Below are 25,251 nucleotides of genomic sequence, written 5' to 3'. Positions count from 1 at the left end.
AAATGGCCCCCATCTACATGGCCTGTCCCCATGCACACCCAAAAAAACTCGAAAAACACAGAAAAATCAGCACAATCCCATGCCATCCATGCCCTCCATGATGTTTAAATTCAAGACACCCTACAGAAAGACTAGGCCCATGCACCACTCACTACCCCTGGGCATAATGGTTAAAAGCTAGCCAAAATGGTTGCAGAGTCAGACCTAAGAACACTGCCTGCCTTCAAAATGGCCCCCTGCCTCCCAGCACATGGCCAGGGCCTGCTTGTACCAGCACTCAAAATGGCCCCCACCCACATGGCCTGTCCCCATGAACACCCCAAAAAATCGAAAAACACAGAAAAATCAGCACAATCCCATGCCATCCATGCCCTCCATGATGTTTAAATTCAAGACACCCCACAGAAAGACTAGACCCATGCACCACTCACTACCCCTGGTCAAAAGGCCCCAACAACAGCCCCAAAATCGAAAAACACAGAAAAATCAGCACAATCCCATGCCATCCATGCCCTCCATGATGTTTAAATTCAAGACATCCCACAGAACGACTAGGCCCATGCACCACTCACTACCCCTGGTCAAAAGGACAAAACAACAGCCCAAAAAATCAAAAAACACAGAAAAATAAGCACAATCCCATCCCATCCATGCCCTCCATGATGTTTAAATTCAAGACACCCCACAGAAAGACTAGGCCCATGCACCACTCACTACCCCTTGGCATAATGGTTGAAAGCTAGGCAAAATGGTAGCAGACCTAAGAACACTGCCTGCATTCAAAATGCCCCCCTGCTTCCCAGCACATGGCCAGGGCCTGCCTGTACCAGCACTCAAATTGCCCCCCACCCACATGGCCTGTCCCCATGAACACCCCAAAAAATCGAAAAACACAGAAAAATCAGCACAATCCCATGCCATCCATGCCCTCCATGATGTTTAAATTCAAGACACCCCACAGAAAGACTAGGCCCATGCACCACTCACTACCCCTGGTCAAAAGGCCACAACAACAGCCCAAAAAAATGAAAAACACAGAAAAATCAGCACAATCCCCTGCCATCCATGCCCTCCATGATGTTTAAATTCAAGACACCCCACAGAAAGACTAGGCCCATGCACCACTCACTACCCCTGGACATAATGGTTGAAAGCTAGGCAAAATGGTTGCAGGCCTAAGAACACTGCCTGCATTCAAAATGGCCCCCTGCCTCCCAGCACATGGCCAGGGCCTGCCTGTACCAGCACTCAAAATGGCCCCCACCCACATGGCCTGTCCCCATGAACACCCCAAAAAATCGAAAAACACAGAAAAATCAGCACAATCCCATGCCATCCATGATGTTTAAATTCAAGACACCCCACAGAAAGACTAGGCCCATGCACCACTCAATACCCATGGTCAAAAGGCCACAACAACAGCCCAAAAAAATCGAAAAACACAGAAAAATCAGCACAATCCCATGCCATCAATGCACTCCATGATGTTTAAATTCAAGACACCCCACAGAAAGACTAGGCCCATGCACCACTCACTACCCCTGGACAAAAGGTCCCAACAACAGCCCGAAAATCAGAAAACACAGAAAAATCAGCACAATCCCATGCCATCCATGCCCTCCATGATGTTTAAATTCAAGACACCCCACAGAAAGACTAGGCCCATGCACCACTCACTACCCCTGGTCAAAAGGCCCCAACAACAGCCCAAAAATCGAAAAACACAGAAAAATCAGCACAATCCAATGCCATCCATGATGTTTAAATTCAAGACACCCCACAGAAAGACTAGGCCCATGCACCACTCACTACCCTGGTCAAAAGGCCCCAACAACAGCCCGAAAATCGAAAAACACAGAATAATCAGCACAATCCCATGCCATCCATGCCCTCCATGATGTTTAAATTCAAGACACCCCACAGAAAGACTAGACCCATGCACCACTCACCACCCCTGGTCAAAAGGCCCCAACAACAGCCCAAAAAAACGAAAAACACAGAAAAATCAGCACAATCCCATGCCATCCATGCCCTCCATGATGTTTAAATTCAAGACACCCCACAGAAAGACTAGGCCCATGCACTACTCACTACCCCTGGACAAAAGGCCACAACAACAGCCCAAAAAAACGAAAAACACTGAAAAATCAGCACAATCCCATGCCATCCATGCCCTCCATGATGTTTAAATTCAAGACACCCCACAGAACGACTAGGCCCATGCACCACTCACTACCCCTGGTCAAAAGGCCAAAACAACACCCCAAAAAATCGAAAAACACTGAAAAATCAGCACAATCCCATCCCATCCATGCCCTCCATGATGTTAAAATTCAAGACACCCCACAGAAAGACTAGGCCCATGCACCACTCACTACCCCTGGGCATAATGGTTAAAAGCTAGGCAAAATGGTAGCAGACCTAAGAACACTGCCTGCATTCAAAATGGCCCCCTGCCTCCCAGCACATGGCCAGGGCCTGCCTGTACCAGCACTCAAATTGCCCCCCACCCACATGGCCTGTCCCCATGAACACCCCAAAAAATCGAAAAACACAGAAAAATCAGCACAATCCCATGCCATCCATGCCCTCCATGATGTTTAAATTCAAGACACCCCACAGAAAGACTAGGCCCATGCACCACTCACTACCCCTAGTCAAAAGGCCCAAACAACAGCCCAAAAATCGAAAAACACAGAAAAATCAGCACAATCCCATGCCATCCATGCCCTCCATGATGTTTAAATTCAAGACACCCCACAGAAAGACTAGGCCCATGCACCACTCACTACCCCTAGTCAAAAGGCCCAAACAACAGCCCAAAAATCGAAAAACACAGAAAAATCAGCACAATCCCATGCCATCCATGCCCTCCATGATGTTTAAATTCAAGACACCCCACAGAAAGACTAGGCCCATGCACCACTCACTACCCCTGGGCATAATGGTTGAAAGCTAGGCAAAATGGTTGCAGGCCTAAGAACACTGCCTGCATTCAAAATGGCCCCCTGCCTCCCAGCACATGGCCAGGGCCTGCCTGTACCGGCACTCAAAATGGCCCCCACCCACATGGCCTGTCCCCATGAACACCCCAAAAAATCGAAAAACACAGAAAAATCAGCACAATCCCATGCCATCCATGTTGTTTAAATTCAAGACACCCCACAGAAAGACTAGGCCCATGCACCACTCAATACCCATGGTCCAAATGCCCCAAAAACAGCCCAAAAAAATCGAAAAACACAGAAAAATCAGCACAATCCATACCATCAATGCCCTCCATGATGTTTAAATTCAAGACACCCCACAGAAAGACTAGGCCCATGCACCACTCACTACCCCTGGACAAAAGGCCCCAAAAACTGCCCAAAAATCGAAAAACACAGAAAAATCAGCACAATCCCATGCCATCCATGCCCTCCATGATGTTTAAATTCAAGACACCCCACAGAAAGACTAGGCCCATGCACCACTCACTACCCCTGGTCAAAAGGCCCCAACAACAGCCCAAAAATCGAAAAACACAGAAAAATCAGCACAATCCAATGCCATCCATGATGTTTAAATTCAAGACACCCCACAGAAAGACTAGGCCCATGCACCACTCACTACCCTGGTCAAAAGGCCCCAACAACAGCCCGAAAATTGAATAACACAGAATAATCAGCACAATCCCATGCCATCCATGCCCTCCATGATGTTTAAATTCAAGACACCCCACAGAAAGACTAGACCCATATACCACTCACTACCCCTGGTCAAAAGGCCCCAACAACAGCCCAAAAATCGAAAAACACAGAAAAATCTGCACAATCCCATGCCATCCATGCCCTCCATGATGTTTAAATTCAAGACACCCCACAGAAAGACTAGGCCCATGCACCACTCACTACCCCTGGTCAAAAGGCCACAACAACAGCCCAAAAAATCGAAAAACACAGAAAAATCAGCAAAATCCCATGCCATCTATGCCCTCCATGATGTTTAAATTCAAGACACCCCACAGAAAGATTAGGCCCATGCACCACTCACTACCCCTGGTCAAAAGGCCACAACAACAGCCCAAAACATCGAAAAACACAGAAAAATCAGCACAATCCCATGCCATCCATGCCCTCCATGATGTTTAAATTCAAGACACCCTACAGAAAGACTAGGCCCATGCACCACTCACTACCCCTGGGCATAATGGTTGAAAGCTAGGCAAAATGGTTGCAGAGTCAGACCTAAGAACACTGCCTGCCTTCAAAATGGCCCCCTGCCTCCCAGCACATGGCCAGGGCCTGCCTGTACCAGCACTCAAAATGGCCCCCTACCCACATGGCCTGTCCCCATGAACACCCCAAAAAATCGAAAAACACAGAAAAATCAGCACAATCCCATGCCATCCATGCCCTCCATGATGTTTAAATTCAAGACACCCCACAGAAAGACTAGGCCCATTCACCACTCACTACCCCTGGTCAAAAGGCCCCAACAACAGCCCAAAAATCGAAAAACACAGAAAAATCAGCACAATCCCATGCCATCCATGCCCTCCATGATGTTTAAATTCAAGACACCCCACAGAAAGACTAGGCCCATGCACCACTCACTACCCTGGTCAAAAGGCCCCAACAACAGCCCAAAAATCGAAAAACACAGAAAAATCAGCACAATCCAATGCCATCCATGATGTTTAAATTCAAGACACCCCACAGAAAGACTAGGCCCATGCACCACTCACTACCCTGGTCACAAGGCCCCAACAACAGCCCGAAAATCGAAAAACACAGAATAATCAGAACAATCCCATGCCATCCATGCCCTCCATGATGTTTAAATTCAAGACACCCCACAGAAAGACTAGACCCATGCACCACTCACTACCCCTGGTCAAAAGGCCCCAACAACAGCCCAAAAATCGAAAAACACAGAAAAATCTGCACAATCCCATGCCATCCATGCCCTCCATAATGTTTAAATTCAAGACACCCCACAGAAAGACTAGGCCCATGCACCACTCACTACCCCTGGTCAAAAGGCCACAACAACAGCCCAAAAAATCGAAAAACACAGAAAAATCAGCACAATCCCATGCCATCCATGCCCTCCATGATGTTTAAATTCAAGACACCCCACAGAAAGACTAGGCCCATGCACCACTCACTACCCCTGGTCAAAAGGCCACAACAACAGCCCAAAAAAACGAAAAACACAGAAAAATCAGCACAATCCCATGCCATCCATGCCCTCCATGACGTTTAAATTCAAGACACCCCACAGAAAGACTAGGCCCATGCACTACTCACTACCCCTGGACAAAAGGCCACAACAACAGCCCAAGAAAACGAAAACACTGAAAAATCAGCACAATCCCATGCCATCCATGCCCTCCATGATGTTTAAATTCAAGACACCCCACAGAAAGACTAGGCCCATGCACCACTCACTACCCTGGGCATAATGGTTGAAAGCTAGGCAAAATGGTTATAGGCCTAAGAACACTGCCTGCATTCAAAATGGCCCCCTGCCTCCCAGCACATGGCCATGGCCTGCCTGTACCAGCACTCAAAATGGCCCCCATCTACATGGCCTGTCCCCATGCACACCCAAAAAAACTAGAAAAACACTGAAAAATCAGCACAATCCCATGCCATCCATGCCCTCCATGATGTTTAAATTCAAGACACCCTACAGAAAGACTAGGCCCATGCACCACTCACTACCCCTGGGCATAATGGTTGAAAGCTAGCCAAAATGGTTGCAGAGTCAGACCTAAGAACACTGCCTGCCTTCAAAATGGCCCCCTGCCTCCCAGCACATGGCCAGGGCCTGCTTGTACCAGCACTCAAAATGGCCCCCACCCACATGGCCTGTCCCCATGAACACCCCAAAAAATCGAAAAAAACAGAAAAATCAGCACAATCCCATGCCATCCATGCCCTCCATGATGTTTAAATTCAAGACACCCCACAGAAAGACTAGACCCATGCACCACTCACTACCCCTGGTCAAAAGGCCCCAACAACAGCCCCAAAATCGAAAAACACAGAAAAATCAGCACAATCCCATGCCATCCATGCCCTCCATGATGTTTAAATTCAAGACATCCCACAGAACGACTAGGCCCATGCACCACTCACTACCCCTGGTCAAAAGGACAAAACAACAGCCCAAAAAATCAAAAAACACAGAAAAATCAGCACAATCCCATCCCATCCATGCCCTCCATGATGTTTAAATTCAAGACACCCCACAGAAAGACTAGGCCCATGCACCACTCACTACCCCTTGGCATAATGGTTGAAAGCTAGGCAAAATGGTAGCAGACCTAAGAACACTGCCTGCATTCAAAATGCCCCCCTGCTTCCCAGCACATGGCCAGGGCCTGCCTGTACCAGCACTCAAATTGCCCCCCACCCACATGGCCTGTCCCCATGAACACCCCAAAAAATCGAAAAACACAGAATAATCAGCACAATCCCATGCCATCCATGCCCTCCATGATGTTTAAATTCAAGACACCCCACAGAAAGACTAGGCCCATACACCACTCACTACCCCTAGTCAAAAGGCCCAAACAACAGCCCAAAAATCGAAAAACGCGGAAAAAGCAGCACAATCCTATGCCATCCATGCCCTTCATGATGTTTAAATTCAGGACACCCCACAGAAAGACTAGGCCCATGCACCGCTCACTACCCCTGGTCAAAAGGCCACAACAACAGCCCAAAAAAACGAAAAACACAGAAAAATCAGCACAATCCCATGCCATCCATGCCCTCCATGATGTTTAAATTCAAGACACCCCACAGAAAGACTAGGCCCATGCACCACTCACTACCCCTGGACATAATGGTTGAAAGCTAGGCAAAATGGTTGCAGGCCTAAGAACACTGCCTGCATTCAAAATGGCCCCCTGCCTCCCAGCACATGGCCAGGGCCTGCCTGTACCAGCACTCAAAATGGCCCCCACCCACATGGCCTGTCCCCATGAACACTCCAAAAAATCGAAAAACACAGAAAAATCAGCACAATCCCATGCCATCCATGATGTTTAAATTCAAGACACCCCACAGAAAGACTAGGCCCATGCACCACTCAATACCCATGGTCAAAAGGCCACAACAACAGCCCAAAAAAATCAAAAAACACAGAAAAATCAGCACAATCCCATGCCATCAATGCCCTCCATGATGTTTAAATTCAAGACACCCCACAGAAAGACTAGGCCCATGCACCACTCACTACCCCTGGACAAAAGGCCCCAACAACAGCCCGAAAATCAAAAAACACAGAAAAATCAGCACAATCCCATGCCATCCATGCCCTCCATGATGTTTAAATTCAAGACACCCCACAGAAAGACTAGGCCCATGCACCACTCACTACCCCTGGTCAAAAGGCCCCAACAACAGCCCAAAATCGAAAAACACAGAAAAATCAGCACAATCCAATGCCATCCATGATGTTTAAATTCAAGACACCCCACAGAAAGACTAGGCCCATGCACCACTCACTACCCTGGTCAAAAGGCCCCAACAACAGCCCGAAAATCAAAAAACACAGAATAATCAGCACAATCCCATGCCATCCATGCCCTCCATGATGTTTAAATTCAAGACACCCCACAGAAAGACTAGACCCATGCACCACTCACCACCCCTGGTCAAAAGGCCCCAACAACAGCCCAAAAATCGAAAAACACAGAAAAATCTGCACAATCCCATGCCATCCATGCCCTCCATGATGTTTAAATTCAAGACACCCCACAGAAAGACTAGGCCCATGCACCACTCACTACCCCTGGTCAAAAGGCCACAACAACAGCCCAAAAAATCGAAAAACACAGAAAAATCAGCACAATCCCATGCCATCCATGCCCTCCATGATGTTTAAATTCAAGACACCCCACAGAAAGACTAGGCCCATGCACCACTCACTACCCCTGGTCAAAAGGCCACAACAACAGCCCAAAAAAAAAAAAAACACAGAAAAATCAGCACAATCCCATGCCATCCATGCCCTCCATGATGTTTAAATTCAAGACACCCCACAGAAAGACTAGGCCCATGCACTACTCACTACCCCTGGACAAAAGGCCACAACAACAGCCCAAAAAAACGAAAAACACTGAAAAATCAGCACAATCCCATGCCATCCATGCCCTCCATGATGTTTAAATTCAAGACACCCCACAGAAAGACTAGGCCCATGCACCACTCACTACCCCTGGGCATAATGGTTGAAAGCTAGGCAAAATGGTTGCAGGCCTAAGAACACTGCCTGCATTCAAAATGGCCCCCTGCCTCCCAGCACATGGCCAGGGCCTGCCTGTACCAGCACTCAGAATGGCCCCCATCTACATGGCCTGTCCCCATGCACACCCAAAAAAACTCGAAAAACACAGAAAAATCAGCACAATCCCATGCCATCCATGCCCTCCATGATGTTTAAATTCAATACACCCCACAGAAAGACTAGGCCCATGCACCACTCACTACCCCTGGTCAAAAGGCCACAACAACAGGCCAAAAAATCGAAAAACACAGAAAAATCAGCACAATCCCATGCCATCCATGCCCTCCATGATGTTTAAATTCAAGACACCCCACAGAAAGACTAGGCCCATGCACCACTCACTACCCCTGGGCATAATGGTTGAAAGCCAGGCAAAATGGTTGCAGAGTCAGACCTAAGAACACTGCCTGCCTTCAAAATGGCCCCCTGCCTCCCAGCACATGGCCAGGGCCTGCCTGTACCAGCACTCAAAATGGCCCCCACCCACATGGCCTGTCCCCATGAACACCCCAAAAAATAGAAAAACACAGAAAAATCAGCACAATCCCATGCCATCCATGCCCTCCATGATGTTTAAATTCAAGACACCCCACAGAAAGACTAGGCCCATGCACCACTCACTACCCCTGGTCAAAAGGCCCCAACAACAGCCCAAAAATCGAAAAACACAGAAAAATTAGCACAATCCTATGCCATCCAAGATGTTTAAATTCAAGACACCCCACAGAAAGACTAGGCCCATGCACCACTCACTACCCTGGTCAAAAGGCCCCAACAACAGCCCAAAAATCAAAAAACACAGAAAAATCAGCACAATCCAATGCCATCCATGATGTTTAAATTCAAGACACCCCACAGAAAGACTAGGCCCATGAACCACTCACTACCCTGGTCACAAGGCCCCAACAACAGCCCGAAAATCGAAAAACACAGAATAATCAGCACAACCCCATGCCATCCATGCCCTCCATGATGTTTAAATTCAAGACACCCCACAGAAAGACTAGGCCCATGCACCACTCACTACCCCTGGTCAAAAGGCCACAACAACAGCCCAAAAAAACGAAAAACACAGAAAAGTCGGCACAATCCCATGCCATCCATGCCCTTCATGATGTTTAAATTCAAGACACCCCACAGAAAGACTAGGCCCATGCACTACTCACTACTCCTGGACAAAAGGCCACAGCAACAGCCCAAAAAAACGAAAAACACTGAAAAATCAGCACAATCCCATGCCATCCATGCCCTCCATGATGTTTAAATTCAAGACACCCCACAGAAAGACTAGGCCCATGCACCACTCACTACCCCTGGGAATAATGGTTGAAAGCTAGGCAAAATGGTTGCAGGCCTAAGAACACTGCCTGCAGTCAAAATGGCCCCCTGCCTCCCAGCACATGGCCAGGGCCTGCCTGTACCAGCACTCAAAATGGCCCCCATCTACATGGCCTGTCCCCATGCACACCCAAAAAAACCTCGAAAAACACTGAATAATCAGCACAATCCCATGCCATCCATGCCCTCCATGATGTTTAAATTCAAGACACCCCACAGAAAGACTAGGCCCATGCACCACTCACTACCCCTGGTCAAAAGGCCACAACAACAGCCCAAAAATCGAAAAACACAGAAAAATCAGCACAATCCCATGCCATCCATGCCCTCCATGATGTTTAAATTCAAGACATCCCACAGAACGACTAGGCCCATGCACCACTCACTACCCCTGGTCAAAAGGACAAAACAACAGCCCAAAAAATCGAAAAACACAGAAAAATCAGCACAATCCCATCCCATCCATGCCCTCCATGATGTTTAAATTCAAGACACCCCACAGAAAGACTAGGCCCATGCACCACTCACTACCCCTTGGCATAATGGTTGAAAGCTAGGCAAAATGGTAGCAGACCTAAGAACACTGCCTGCATTCAAAATGCCCCCCTGCTTCCCAGCACATGGCCAGGGCCTGCCTGTACCAGCACTCAAATTGCCCCCCACCCACATGGCCTGTCCCCATGAACACCCCAAAAAATCGAAAAACACAGAAAAATCAGCACAATCCCATGCCATCCATGCCCTCCATGATGTTTAAATTCAAGACACCCCACAGAAAGACTAGGCCCATACACCACTCACTACCCCTAGTCAAAAGGCCCAAACAACAGCCCAAAAATCGAAAAACACAGAAAAAGCAGCACAATCCCATGCCATCCATGCCCTCCATGATGTTTAAATTCAGGACACCCCACAGAAAGACTAGGCCCATGCACCACTCACTACCCCTGGTCAAAAGGCCACAACAACAGCCCAAAAAAACGAAAAACACAGAAAAATCAGCACAATCCCATGCCATCCATGCCCTCCATGATGTTTAAATTCAAGACACCCCACAGAAAGACTAGGCCCATGCACCACTCACTACCCCTGGACATAATGGTTGAAAGCTAGGCAAAATGGTTGCAGGCCTAAGAACACTGCCTGCATTCAAAATGGCCCCCTGCCTCCCAGCACATGGCCAGGGCCTGCCTGTACCAGCACTCAAAATGGCCCCCACCCACATGGCCTGTCCCCATGAACACCCCAAAAAATCGAAAAACACAGAAAAATCAGCACAATCCCATGCCATCCATGATGTTTAAATTCAAGACACCCCACAGAAAGATTAGGCCCATGCACCACTCAATACCCATGGTCAAAAGGCCACAACAACAGCCCAAAAAAATCGAAAAACACAGAAAAATCAGCACAATCCCATGCCATCAATGCCCTCCATGATGTTTAAATTCAAGACACCCCACAGAAAGACTAGGCCCATGCACCACTCACTACCCCTGGACAAAAGGCCCCAACAACAGCCCGAAAATCAAAAAACACAGAAAAATCAGCACAATCCCATGCCATCCATGCCCTCCATGATGTTTAAATTCAAGACACCCCACAGAAAGACTAGGCCCATGCACCACTCACTACCCCTGGTCAAAAGGCCCCAACAACAGCCCAAAATCGAAAAACACAGAAAAATCAGCACAATCCAATGCCATCCATGATGTTTAAATTCAAGACACCCCACAGAAAGACTAGGCCCATGCACCACTCACTACCCTGGTCAAAAGGCCCCAACAACAGCCCGAAAATCAAAAAACACAGAATAATCAGCACAATCCCATGCCATCCATGCCCTCCATGATGTTTAAATTCAAGACACCCCACAGAAAGACTAGACCCATGCACCACTCACCACCCCTGGTCAAAAGGCCCCAACAACAGCCCAAAAATCGAAAAACACAGAAAAATCTGCACAATCCCATGCCATCCATGCCCTCCATGATGTTTAAATTCAAGACACCCCACAGAAAGACTAGGCCCATGCACCACTCACTACCCCTGGTCAAAAGGCCACAACAACAGCCCAAAAAATCGAAAAACACAGAAAAATCAGCACAATCCCATGCCATCCATGCCCTCCATGATGTTTAAATTCAAGACACCCCACAGAAAGACTAGGACCATGCACCACTCACTACCCCTGGTCAAAAGGCCACAACAACAGCCCAAAAAAAAAAAACACAGAAAAATCAGCACAATCCCATGCCATCCATGCCCTCCATGATGTTTAAATTCAAGACACCCCACAGAAAGACTAGGCCCATGCACTACTCACTACCCCTGGACAAAAGGCCACAACAACAGCCCAAAAAAACGAAAAACACTGAAAAATCAGCACAATCCCATGCCATTCATGCCCTCCATGATGTTTAAATTCAAGACACCCCACAGAAAGACTAGGCCCATGCACCACTCACTACCCCTGGGCATAATGGTTGAAAGCTAGGCAAAATGGTTGCAGGCCTAAGAACACTGCCTGCATTCAAAATGGCCCCCTGCCTCCCAGCACATGGCCAGGGCCTGCCTGTACCAGCACTCAGAATGGCCCCCATCTACATGGCCTGTCCCCATGCACACCCAAAAAAACTCGAAAAACACAGAAAAATCAGCACAATCCCATGCCATCCATGCCCTCCATGATGTTTAAATTCAATACACCCCACAGAAAGACTAGGCCCATGCACCACTCACTACCCCTGGTCAAAAGGCCACAACAACAGGCCAAAAAATCGAAAAACACAGAAAAATCAGCACAATCCCATGCCATCCATGCCCTCCATGATGTTTAAATTCAAGACACCCCACAGAAAGACTAGGCCCATGCACCACTCACTACCCCTGGGCATAATGGTTGAAAGCTAGGCAAAATGGTTGCAGAGTCAGACCTAAGAACACTGCCTGCCTTCAAAATGGCCCCCTGCCTCCCAGCACATGGCCAGGGCCTGCCTGTACCAGCACTCAAAATGGCCCCCACCCACATGGCCTGTCCCCATGAACACCCCAAAAAATAGAAAAACACAGAAAAATCAGCACAATCCCATGCCATCCATGCCCTCCATGATGTTTAAATTCAAGACACCCCACAGAAAGACTAGGCCCATGCACCACTCACTACCCCTGGTCAAAAGGCCCCAACAACAGCCCAAAAATCGAAAAACACAGAAAAATTAGCACAATCCTATGCCATCCAAGATGTTTAAATTCAAGACACCCCACAGAAAGACTAGGCCCATGCACCACTCACTACCCTGGTCAAAAGGCCCCAACAACAGCCCAAAAATCAAAAAACACTGAAAAATCAGCACAATCCAATGCCATCCATGATGTTTAAATTCAAGACACCCCACAGAAAGACTAGGCCCATGAACCACTCACTACCCTGGTCACAAGGCCCCAACAACAGCCCGAAAATCGAAAAACACAGAATAATCAGCACAACCCCATGCCATCCATGCCCTCCATGATGTTTAAATTCAAGACACCCCACAGAAAGACTAGGCCCATGCACCACTCACTACCCCTGGTCAAAAGGCCACAACAACAGCCCAAAAAAACGAAAAACACAGAAAAGTCGGCACAATCCCATGCCATCCATGCCCTTCATGATGTTTAAATTCAAGACACCCCACAGAAAGACTAGGCCCATGCACTACTCACTACTCCTGGACAAAAGGCCACAGCAACAGCCCAAAAAAACGAAAAACACTGAAAAATCAGCACAATCCCATGCCATCCATGCCCTCCATGATGTTTAAATTCAAGACACCCCACAGAAAGACTAGGCCCATGCACCACTCACTACCCCTGGGCATAATGGTTGAAAGCTAGGCAAAATGGTTGCAGGCCTAAGAACACTGCCTGCAGTCAAAATGGCCCCCTGCCTCCCAGCACATGGCCAGGGCCTGCCTGTACCAGCACTCAAAATGGCCCCCATCTACATGGCCTGTCCCCATGCACACCCAAAAAAACCTCGAAAAACACTGAATAATCAGCACAATCCCATGCCATCCATGCCCTCCATGATGTTTAAATTCAAGACACCCCACAGAAAGACTAGGCCCATGCACCACTCACTACCCCTGGTCAAAAGGCCACAACAACAGCCCAAAAATCGAAAAACACAGAAAAATCAGCACAATCCCATGCCATCCATGCCCTCCATGATGTTTAAATTCAAGACATCCCACAGAACGACTAGGCCCATGCACCACTCACTACCCCTGGTCAAAAGGACAAAACAACAGCCCAAAAAATCGAAAAACACAGAAAAATCAGCACAATCCCATCCCATCCATGCCCTCCATGATGTTTAAATTCAAGACACCCCACAGAAAGACTAGGCCCATGCACCACTCACTACCCCTTGGCATAATGGTTGAAAGCTAGGCAAAATGGTAGCAGACCTAAGAACACTGCCTGCATTCAAAATGCCCCCCTGCTTCCCAGCACATGGCCAGGGCCTGCCTGTACCAGCACTCAAATTGCCCCCCACCCACATGGCCTGTCCCCATGAACACCCCAAAAAATCGAAAAACACAGAAAAATCAGCACAATCCCATGCCATCCATGCCCTCCATGATGTTTAAATTCAAGACACCCCACAGAAAGACTAGGCCCATACACCACTCACTACCCCTAGTCAAAAGGCCCAAACAACAGCCCAAAAATCGAAAAACACAGAAAAAGCAGCACAATCCCATGCCATCCATGCCCTCCATGATGTTTAAATTCAGGACACCCCACAGAAAGACTAGGCCCATGCACCACTCACTACCCCTGGTCAAAAGGCCACAACAACAGCCCAAAAAAACGAAAAACACAGAAAAATCAGCACAATCCCATGCCATCCATGCCCTCCATGATGTTTAAATTCAAGACACCCCACAGAAAGACTAGGCCCATGCACCACTCACTACCCCTGGACATAATGGTTGAAAGCTAGGCAAAATGGTTGCAGGCCTAAGAACACTGCCTGCATTCAAAATGGCCCCCTGCCTCCCAGCACATGGCCAGGGCCTGCCTGTACCAGCACTCAAAATGGCCCCCACCCACATGGCCTGTCCCCATGAACACCCCAAAAAATCGAAAAACACAGAAAAATCAGCACAATCCCATGCCATCCATGATGTTTAAATTCAAGACACCCCACAGAAAGACTAGGCCCATGCACCACTCAATACCCATGGTCAAAAGGCCACAACAACAGCCCAAAAAAATCGAAAAACACAGAAAAATCAGCACAATCCCATGCCATCAATGCCCTCCATGATGTTTAAATTCAAGACACCCCACAGAAAGACTAGGCCCATGCACCACTCACTACCCCTGGACAAAAGGCCCCAACAACAGCCCGAAAATCAAAAAACACAGAAAAATCAGCACAATCCCATGCCATCCATGCCCTCCATGATGTTTAAATTCAAGACACCCCACAGAAAGACTAAGCCCATGCACCACTCACTACCCCTGGTCAAAAGGCCCCAACAACAGCCCAAAAATCGAAAAACACAGAAGAATCAGCACAATCCAATGCCATCCATGATGTTTAAATTCAAGACACCCCACAGAAAGACTAGGCCCATGCACCACTCACTACCCTGGTCAAAAGGCCCCAACAACAGCCCGAAAATCGAAAAACACAGAATAATCAGCACAATCCCATGCCATCCATGCCCTCCATGATGTTTAAATTCAAGACACCCCACAGAAAGACTAGACCCATGCACCACTCACCACCCCTGGTCAAAAGGCCCCAACAACAGCCCAAAAATCGAAAAACACAGAAGAATCTGCACAATCCCATGCCATCCATGCCCTCCATGATGTTTAAATTCAAGACACCCCACAGAAAGACTAGGCCCATGCACCACTCACTACCCCTGGTCAAAAGGCCACAACAACAGCCCAAAAAATCGAAAAACACAGAAAAATCAGCACAATCCCATGCCATCCATGCCCTCCATGATGTTTAAATTCAAGACACCCCACAGAAAGACTAGGCCCATGCACCACTCACTACCCCTGGTCAAAAGGCCACAACAACAGCCCAAAAAAACGAAAAACACAGAAAAATCAGCACATTCCCATGCCATCCATGCCCTCCATGATGTTTAAATTCAAGACACCCCACAGAAAGACTAGGCCCATGCACTACTCACTACCCCTGGACAAAAGGCCACAACAACAGCCCAAAAAAACGAAAAACACTGAAAAATCAGCACAATCCCATGCCATCCATGCCCTCCATGATGTTTAAATTCAAGACACCCCACAGAAAGACTAGGCCCATGCACCACTCACTACCCCTGGGCATAATGGTTGAAAGCTAGGCAAAATGGTTGCAGGCCTAAGAACACTGCCTGCATTCAAAATGGCCCCCTGCCTCCCAGCACATGGCCAGGGCCTGCCTGTACCAGCACTCAAAATGGCCCCCATCTACATGGCCTGTCCCCATGCACACCCAAAAAAACTCAAAAAACACAGAAAAATCAGCACAATCCCATGCCATCCATGCCCTCCATGATGTTTAAATTTAATACACCCCACAGAAAGACTAGGCCCATGCACCACTCACTACCCCTGGTCAAAAGGCCACAACAACAGCCCAAAAAATCGAAAAACACAGAAAAATCAGCACAATCCCATGCCATCCATGCCCTCCATGATGTTTAAATTCAAATCACCCCACAGAAAGACTAGGCCCATGCACCACTCACTACCCCTGGGCATAATAGTTGAAAGCTAGGCAAAATGGTTGCAGAGTCAGACCTAAGAACACTGCCTGCCTTCAAAATGGCCCCCTGCCTCCCAGCACATGGCCAGGGCCTGCCTGTACCAGCACTCAAAATGGCCCCCACCCACATGGCCTGTCCCCATGAACACCCCAAAAAATCGAAAAACACAGACAAATCAGCACAATCCCATGCCATCCATGCCCTCCATGATGTTTAAATTCAAGACACCCCACAGAAAGACTAGGCCCATGCACCACTCACTACCCCTGGTCAAAAGGCCCCAACAACAGCCCAAAAATCGAAAAACACAGAAAAATTAGCACAATCCAATGCCATCCAAGATGTTTAAATTCAAGACACCCCACAGAAAGACTAGGCCCATGCACCACTCACTACCCTGGTCAAAAGGCCCCAACAACAGCCCAAAAATCAAAAAACACAGAAAAATCAGCACAATCCAATGCCATCCATGATGTTTAAATTCAAGACACCCCACAGAAAGACTAGGCCCATGCACCACTCACTACCCTGGTCACAAGGCCCCAACAACAGCCCGAAAATCAAAAAACACAGAATAATCAGCACAATCCCATGCCATCCATGCCCTCCATGATGTTTAAATTCAAGACACCCCACAGAAAGACTAGGCCCATGCACCACTCACTACCCCTGGTCAAAAGGCCACAACAACAGCCCAAAAAAACGAAAAACACAGAAAAGTCAGCACAATCCCATGCCATCCATGCCCTTCATGATGTTTAAATTCAAGACACCCCACAGAAAGACTAGGCCCATGCACTACTCACTACCCCTGGACAAAAGGCCACAGCAACAGCCCAAAAAAACGAAAAACACGGAAAAATCAGCACAATCCCATGCCATCCATGCCCTCCATGATGTTTAAATTCAAGACACCCCACAGAAAGACTAGGCCCATGCACCACTCACTACCCCTGGGCATAATGGTTGAAAGTTGGCAAAATGGTTGCAGGCCTAAGAACACTGCCTGCAGTCAAAATGGCCCCCTGCCTCCCAGCACATGGCCAGGGCCTGCCTGTACCAGCACTCAAAATGGCCCCCATCTACATGGCCTGTCCCCATGCACACCCAAAAAAACCTCGAAAAACACTGAATAATCAGCACAATCCCATGCCATCCATGCCCTCCATGATGTTTAAATTCAAGACACCCCACAGAAAGACTAGACCCATGCACCACTCACCACCCCTGGTCAAAAGGCCCCAACAACAGCCCAAAAATCGAAAAACACAGAAAAATCTGCACAATCCCATGCCATCCATGCCCTCCATGATGTTTAAATTCAAGACACCCCACAGAAAGACTAGGCCCATGCACCACTCACTACCCCTGGTCAAAAGGCCACAACAACAGCCCAAAAAATCGAAAAACACAGAAAAATCAGCACAATCCCATGCCATCCATGCCCTCCATGATGTTTAAATTCAAGACACCCCACAGAAAGACTAGGCCCATGCACCACTCACTACCCCTGGTCAAAAGGCCACAACAACAGCCCCAAAAAAAAAAAACACAGAAAAATCAGCACAATCCCATGCCATCCATGCCCTCCATGATGTTTAAATTCAAGACACCCCACAGAAAGACTAGGCCCATGCACTACTCACTACCCCTGGACAAAAGGCCACAACAACAGCCCAAAAAAACGAAAAACACTGAAAAATCAGCACAATCCCATGCCATCCATGCCCTCCATGATGTTTAAATTCAAGACACCCCACAGAAAGACTAGGCCCATGCACCACTCACTACCCCTGGGCATAATGGTTGAAAGCTAGGCAAAATGGTTGCAGGCCTAAGAACACTGCCTGCATTCAAAATGGCCCCCTGCCTCCCAGCACATGGCCAGGGCCTGCCTGTACCAGCACTCAGAATGGCCCCCATCTACATGGCCTGTCCCCATGCACACCCCAAAAAACTCGAAAAACACAGAAAAATCAGCACAATCCCATGCCATCCATGCCCTCCATGATGTTTAAATTCAATACACCCCACAGAAAGACTAGGCCCATGCACCACTCACTACCCCTGGTCAAAAGGCCACAACAACAGGCCAAAAAATCGAAAAACACAGAAAAATCAGCACAATCCCATGCCATCCATGCCCTCCATGATGTTTAAATTCAAGACACCCCACAGAAAGACTAGGCCCATGCACCACTCACTACCCCTGGGCATAATGGTTGAAAGCTAGGCAAAATGGTTGCAGAGTCAGACCTAAGAACACTGCCTGCCTTCAAAATGGCCCCCTGCCTCCCAGCACATGGCCAGGGCCTGCCTGTACCAGCACTCAAAATGGCCCCCACCCACATGGCCTGTCCCCATGAACACCCCAAAAAATAGAAAAACACAGAAAAATCAGCACAATCCCATGCCATCCATGCCCTCCATGATGTTTAAATTCAAGACACCCCACAGAAAGACTAGGCCCATGCACCACTCACTACCCCTGGTCAAAAGGCCCCAACAACAGCCCAAAAATGGAAAAACACAGAAAAATTAGCACAATCCTATGCCATCCAAGATGTTTAAATTCAAGACACCCCACAGAAAGACTAGGCCAATGCACCACTCACTACCCTGGTCAAAAGGCCCCAACAACAGCCCAAAAATCAAAAAACACAGAAAAATCAGCACAATCCAATGCCATCCATGATGTTTAAATTCAAGACACCCCACAGAAAGACTAGGCCCATGAACCACTCACTACCCTGGTCACAAGGCCCCAACAACAGCCCGAAAATCGAAAAACACAGAATAATCAGCACAACCCCATGCCATCCATGCCCTCCATGATGTTTAAATTCAAGACACCCCACAGAAAGACTAGGCCCATGCACCACTCACTACCCCTGGTCAAAAGGCCACAACAACAGCCCAAAAAAACGAAAAACACAGAAAAGTCGGCACAATCCCATGCCATCCATGCCCTTCATGATGTTTAAATTCAAGACACCCCACAGAAAGACTAGGCCCATGCACTACTCACTACTCCTGGACAAAAGGCCACAGCAACAGCCCAAAAAAACGAAAAACACTGAAAAATCAGCACAATCCCATGCCATCCATGCCCTCCATGATGTTTAAATTCAAGACACCCCACAGAAAGACTAGGCCCATGCACCACTCACTACCCCTGGGCATAATGGTTGAAAGCTAGGCAAAATGGTTGCAGGCCTAAGAACACTGCCTGCAGTCAAAATGGCCCCCTGCCTCCCAGCACATGGCCAGGGCCTGCCTGTACCAGCACTCAAAATGGCCCCCATCTACATGGCCTGTCCCCTTGCACACCCAAAAAAACCTCGAAAAACACTGAATAATCAGCACAATCCCATGCCATCCATGCCCTCCATGATGTTTAAATTCAAGACACCCCACAGAAAGACTAGGCCCATGCACCACTCACTACCCCTGGTCAAAAGGCCACAACAACAGCCCAAAAATCGAAAAACACAGAAAAATCAGCACAATCCCATGCCATCCATGCCCTCCATGATGTTTAAATTCAAGACATCCCACAGAACGACTAGGCCCATGCACCACTCACTACCCCTGGTCAAAAGGACAAAACAACAGCCCAAAAAATCGAAAAACACAGAAAAATCAGCACAATCCCATCCCATCCATGCCCTCCATGATGTTTAAATTCAAGACACCCCACAGAAAGACTAGGCCCATGCACCACTCACTACCCCTTGGCATAATGGTTGAAAGCTAGGCAAAATGGTAGCAGACCTAAGAACACTGCCTGCATTCAAAATGCCCCCCTGCTTCCCAGCACATGGCCAGGGCCTGCCTGTACCAGCACTCAAATTGCCCCCCACCCACATGGCCTGTCCCCATGAACACCCCAAAAAATCGAAAAACACAGAAAAATCAGCACAATCCCATGCCATCCATGCCCTCCATGATGTTTAAATTCAAGACACCCCACAGAAAGACTAGGCCCATACACCACTCACTACCCCTAGTCAAAAGGCCCAAACAACAGCCCAAAAATCGAAAAACACAGAAAAAGCAGCACAATCCCATGCCATCCATGCCCTCCATGATGTTTAAATTCAGGACACCCCACAGAAAGACTAGGCCCATGCACCACTCACTACCCCTGGTCAAAAGGCCACAACAACAGCCCAAAAAAACGAAAAACACAGAAAAATCAGCACAATCCCATGCCATCCATGCCCTCCATGATGTTTAAATTCAAGACACCCCACAGAAAGACTAGGCCCATGCACCACTCACTACCCCTGGACATAATGGTTGAAAGCTAGGCAAAATGGTTGCAGGCCTAAGAACACTGCCTGCATTCAAAATGGCCCCCTGCCTCCCAGCACATGGCCAGGGCCTGCCTGTACCAGCACTCAAAATGGCCCCCACCCACATGGCCTGTCCCCATGAACACCCCAAAAAATCGAAAAACACAGAAAAATCAGCACAATCCCATGCCATCCATGATGTTTAAATTCAAGACACCCCACAGAAAGACTAGGCCCATGCACCACTCAATACCCATGGTCAAAAGGCCACAACAACAGCCCAAAAAAATCGAAAAACACAGAAAAATCAGCACAATCCCATGCCATCAATGCCCTCCATGATGTTTAAATTCAAGACACCCCACAGAAAGACTAGGCCCATGCACCACTCACTACCCCTGGACAAAAGGCCCCAACAACAGCCCGAAAATCAAAAAACACAGAAAAATCAGCACAATCCCATGCCATCCATGCCCTCCATGATGTTTAAATTCAAGACACCCCACAGAAAGACTAGGCCCATGCACCACTCACTACCCCTGGTCAAAAGGCCCCAACAACAGCCCAAAATCGAAAAACACAGAAAAATCAGCACAATCCAATGCCATCCATGATGTTTAAATTCAAGACACCCCACAGAAAGACTAGGCCCATGCACCACTCACTACCCTGGTCAAAAGGCCCCAACAACAGCCCGAAAATCAAAAAACACAGAATAATCAGCACAATCCCATGCCATCCATGCCCTCCATGATGTTTAAATTCAAGACACCCCACAGAAAGACTAGACCCATGCACCACTCACCACCCCTGGTCAAAAGGCCCCAACAACAGCCCAAAAATCGAAAAACACAGAAAAATCTGCACAATCCCATGCCATCCATGCCCTCCATGATGTTTAAATTCAAGACACCCCACAGAAAGACTAGGCCCATGCACCACTCACTACCCCTGGTCGAAAGGCCACAACAACAGCCCAAAAAATCGAAAAACACAGAAAAATCAGCACAATCCCATGCCATCCATGCCCTCCATGATGTTTAAATTCAAGACACCCCACAGAAAGACTAGGCCCATGCACCACTCACTACCCCTGGTCAAAAGGCCACAACAACAGCCCAAAAAAAAAAAAAACACAGAAAAATCAGCACAATCCCATGCCATCCATGCCCTCCATGATGTTTAAATTCAAGACACCCCACAGAAAGACTAGGCCCATGCACTACTCACTACCCCTGGACAAAAGGCCACAACAACAGCCCAAAAAAACGAAAAACACTGAAAAATCAGCACAATCCCATGCCATCCATGCCCTCCATGATGTTTAAATTCAAGACACCCCACAGAAAGACTAGGCCCATGCACCACTCACTACCCCTGGGCATAATGGTTGAAAGCTAGGCAAAATGGTTGCAGGCCTAAGAACACTGCCTGCATTCAAAATGGCCCCCTGCCTCCCAGCACATGGCCAGGGCCTGCCTGTACCAGCACTCAGAATGGCCCCCATCTACATGGCCTGTCCCCATGCACACCCAAAAAAACTCGAAAAACACAGAAAAATCAGCACAATCCCATGCCATCCATGCCCTCCATGATGTTTAAATTCAATACACCCCACAGAAAGACTAGGCCCATGCACCACTCACTACCCCTGGTCAAAAGGCCACAACAACAGGCCAAAAAATCGAAAAACACAGAAAAATCAGCACAATCCCATGCCATCCATGCCCTCCATGATGTTTAAATTCAAGACACCCCACAGAAAGACTAGGCCCATGCACCACTCACTACCCCTGGGCATAATGGTTGAAAGCTAGGCAAAATGGTTGCAGAGTCAGACCTAAGAACACTGCCTGCCTTCAAAATGGCCCCCTGCCTCCCAGCACATGGCCAGGGCCTGCCTGTACCAGCACTCAAAATGGCCCCCACCCACATGGCCTGTCCCCATGAACACCCCAAAAAATAGAAAAACACAGAAAAATCAGCACAATCCCATGCCATCCATGCCCTCCATGATGTTTAAATTCAAGACACCCCACAGAAAGACTAGGCCCATGCACCACTCACTACCCCTGGTCAAAAGGCCCCAACAACAGCCCAAAAATCGAAAAACACAGAAAAATTAGCACAATCCTATGCCATCCAAGATGTTTAAATTCAAGACACCCCACAGAAAGACTAGGCCCATGCACCACTCACTACCCTGGTCAAAAGGCCCCAACAACAGCCCAAAAATCAAAAAACACAGAAAAATCAGCACAATCCAATGCCATCCATGATGTTTAAATTCAAGACACCCCACAGAAAGACTAGGCCCATGAACCACTCACTACCCTGGTCACAAGGCCCCAACAACAGCCCGAAAATCGAAAAACACAGAATAATCAGCACAACCCCATGCCATCCATGCCCTCCATGATGTTTAAATTCAAGACACCCCACAGAAAGACTAGGCCCATGCACCACTCACTACCCCTGGTCAAAAGGCCACAACAACAGCCCAAAAAAACGAAAAACACAGAAAAGTCGGCACAATCCCATGCCATCCATGCCCTTCATGATGTTTAAATTCAAGACACCCCACAGAAAGACTAGGCCCATGCACTACTCACTACTCCTGGACAAAAGGCCACAGCAACAGCCCAAAAAAACGAAAAACACTGAAAAATCAGCACAATCCCATGCCATCCATGCCCTCCATGATGTTTAAATTCAAGACACCCCACAGAAAGACTAGGCCCATGCACCACTCACTACCCCTGGGCATAATGGTTGAAAGCTAGGCAAAATGGTTGCAGGCCTAAGAACACTGCCTGCAGTCAAAATGGCCCCCTGCCTCCCAGCACATGGCCAGGGCCTGCCTGTACCAGCACTCAAAATGGCCCCCATCTACATGGCCTGTCCCCATGCACACCCAAAAAAACCTCGAAAAACACTGAATAATCAGCACAATCCCATGCCATCCATGCCCTCCATGATGTTTAAATTCAAGACACCCCACAGAAAGACTAGGCCCATGCACCACTCACTACCCCTGGTCAAAAGGCCACAACAACAGCCCAAAAATCGAAAAACACAGAAAAATCAGCACAATCCCATGCCATCCATGCCCTCCATGATGTTTAAATTCAAGACATCCCACAGAACGACTAGGCCCATGCACCACTCACTACCCCTGGTCAAAAGGACAAAACAACAGCCCAAAAAATCGAAAAACACAGAAAAATCAGCACAATCCCATCCCATCCATGCCCTCCATGATGTTTAAATTCAAGACACCCCACAGAAAGACTAGGCCCATGCACCACTCACTACCCCTTGGCATAATGGTTGAAAGCTAGGCAAAATGGTAGCAGACCTAAGAACACTGCCTGCATTCAAAATGCCCCCCTGCTTCCCAGCACATGGCCAGGGCCTGCCTGTACCAGCACTCAAATTGCCCCCCACCCACATGGCCTGTCCCCATGAACACCCCAAAAAATCGAAAAACACAGAAAAATCAGCACAATCCCATGCCATCCATGCCCTCCATGATGTTTAAATTCAAGACACCCCACAGAAAGACTAGGCCCATACACCACTCACTACCCCTAGTCAAAAGGCCCAAACAACAGCCCAAAAATCGAAAAACACAGAAAAAGCAGCACAATCCCATGCCATCCATGCCCTCCATGATGTTTAAATTCAGGACACCCCACAGAAAGACTAGGCCCATGCACCACTCACTACCCCTGGTCAAAAGGCCACAACAACAGCCCAAAAAAACGAAAAACACAGAAAAATCAGCACAATCCCATGCCATCCATGCCCTCCATGATGTTTAAATTCAAGACACCCCACAGAAAGACTAGGCCCATGCACCACTCACTACCCCTGGACATAATGGTTGAAAGCTAGGCAAAATGGTTGCAGGCCTAAGAACACTGCCTGCATTCAAAATGGCCCCCTTCCTCCCAGCACATGGCCAGGGCCTGCCTGTACCAGCACTCAAAATGGCCCCCACCCACATGGCCTGTCCCCATGAACACCCCAAAAAATCGAAAAACACAGAAAAATCAGCACAATCCCATGCCATCCATGATGTTTAAATTCAAGACACCCCACAGAAAGACTAGGCCCATGCACCACTCAATACCCATGGTCAAAAGGCCACAACAACAGCCCAAAAAAATCGAAAAACACAGAAAAATCAGCACAATCCCATGCCATCAATGCCCTCCATGATGTTTAAATTCAAGACACCCCACAGAAAGACTAGGCCCATGCACCACTCACTACCCCTGGACAAAAGGCCCCAACAACAGCCCGAAAATCAAAAAACACAGAAAAATCAGCACAATCCCATGCCATCCATGCCCTCCATGATGTTTAAATTCAAGACACCCCACAGAAAGACTAAGCCCATGCACCACTCACTACCCCTGGTCAAAAGGCCCCAACAACAGCCCAAAAATCGAAAAACACAGAAGAATCAGCACAATCCAATGCCATCCATGATGTTTAAATTCAAGACACCCCACAGAAAGACTAGGCCCATGCACCACTCA

The sequence above is a fragment of the Lissotriton vulgaris genome, chromosome 9 (genome assembly GCF_964263255.1).
Source record: "Lissotriton vulgaris chromosome 9, aLisVul1.2, whole genome shotgun sequence".
In the NCBI taxonomy this organism is placed as follows: Eukaryota; Metazoa; Chordata; class Amphibia; order Caudata; family Salamandridae; genus Lissotriton; species Lissotriton vulgaris.
The sequence above is the reverse complement of the archived record's forward strand: the minus strand, read 5'-3'. Positions refer to the sequence as shown.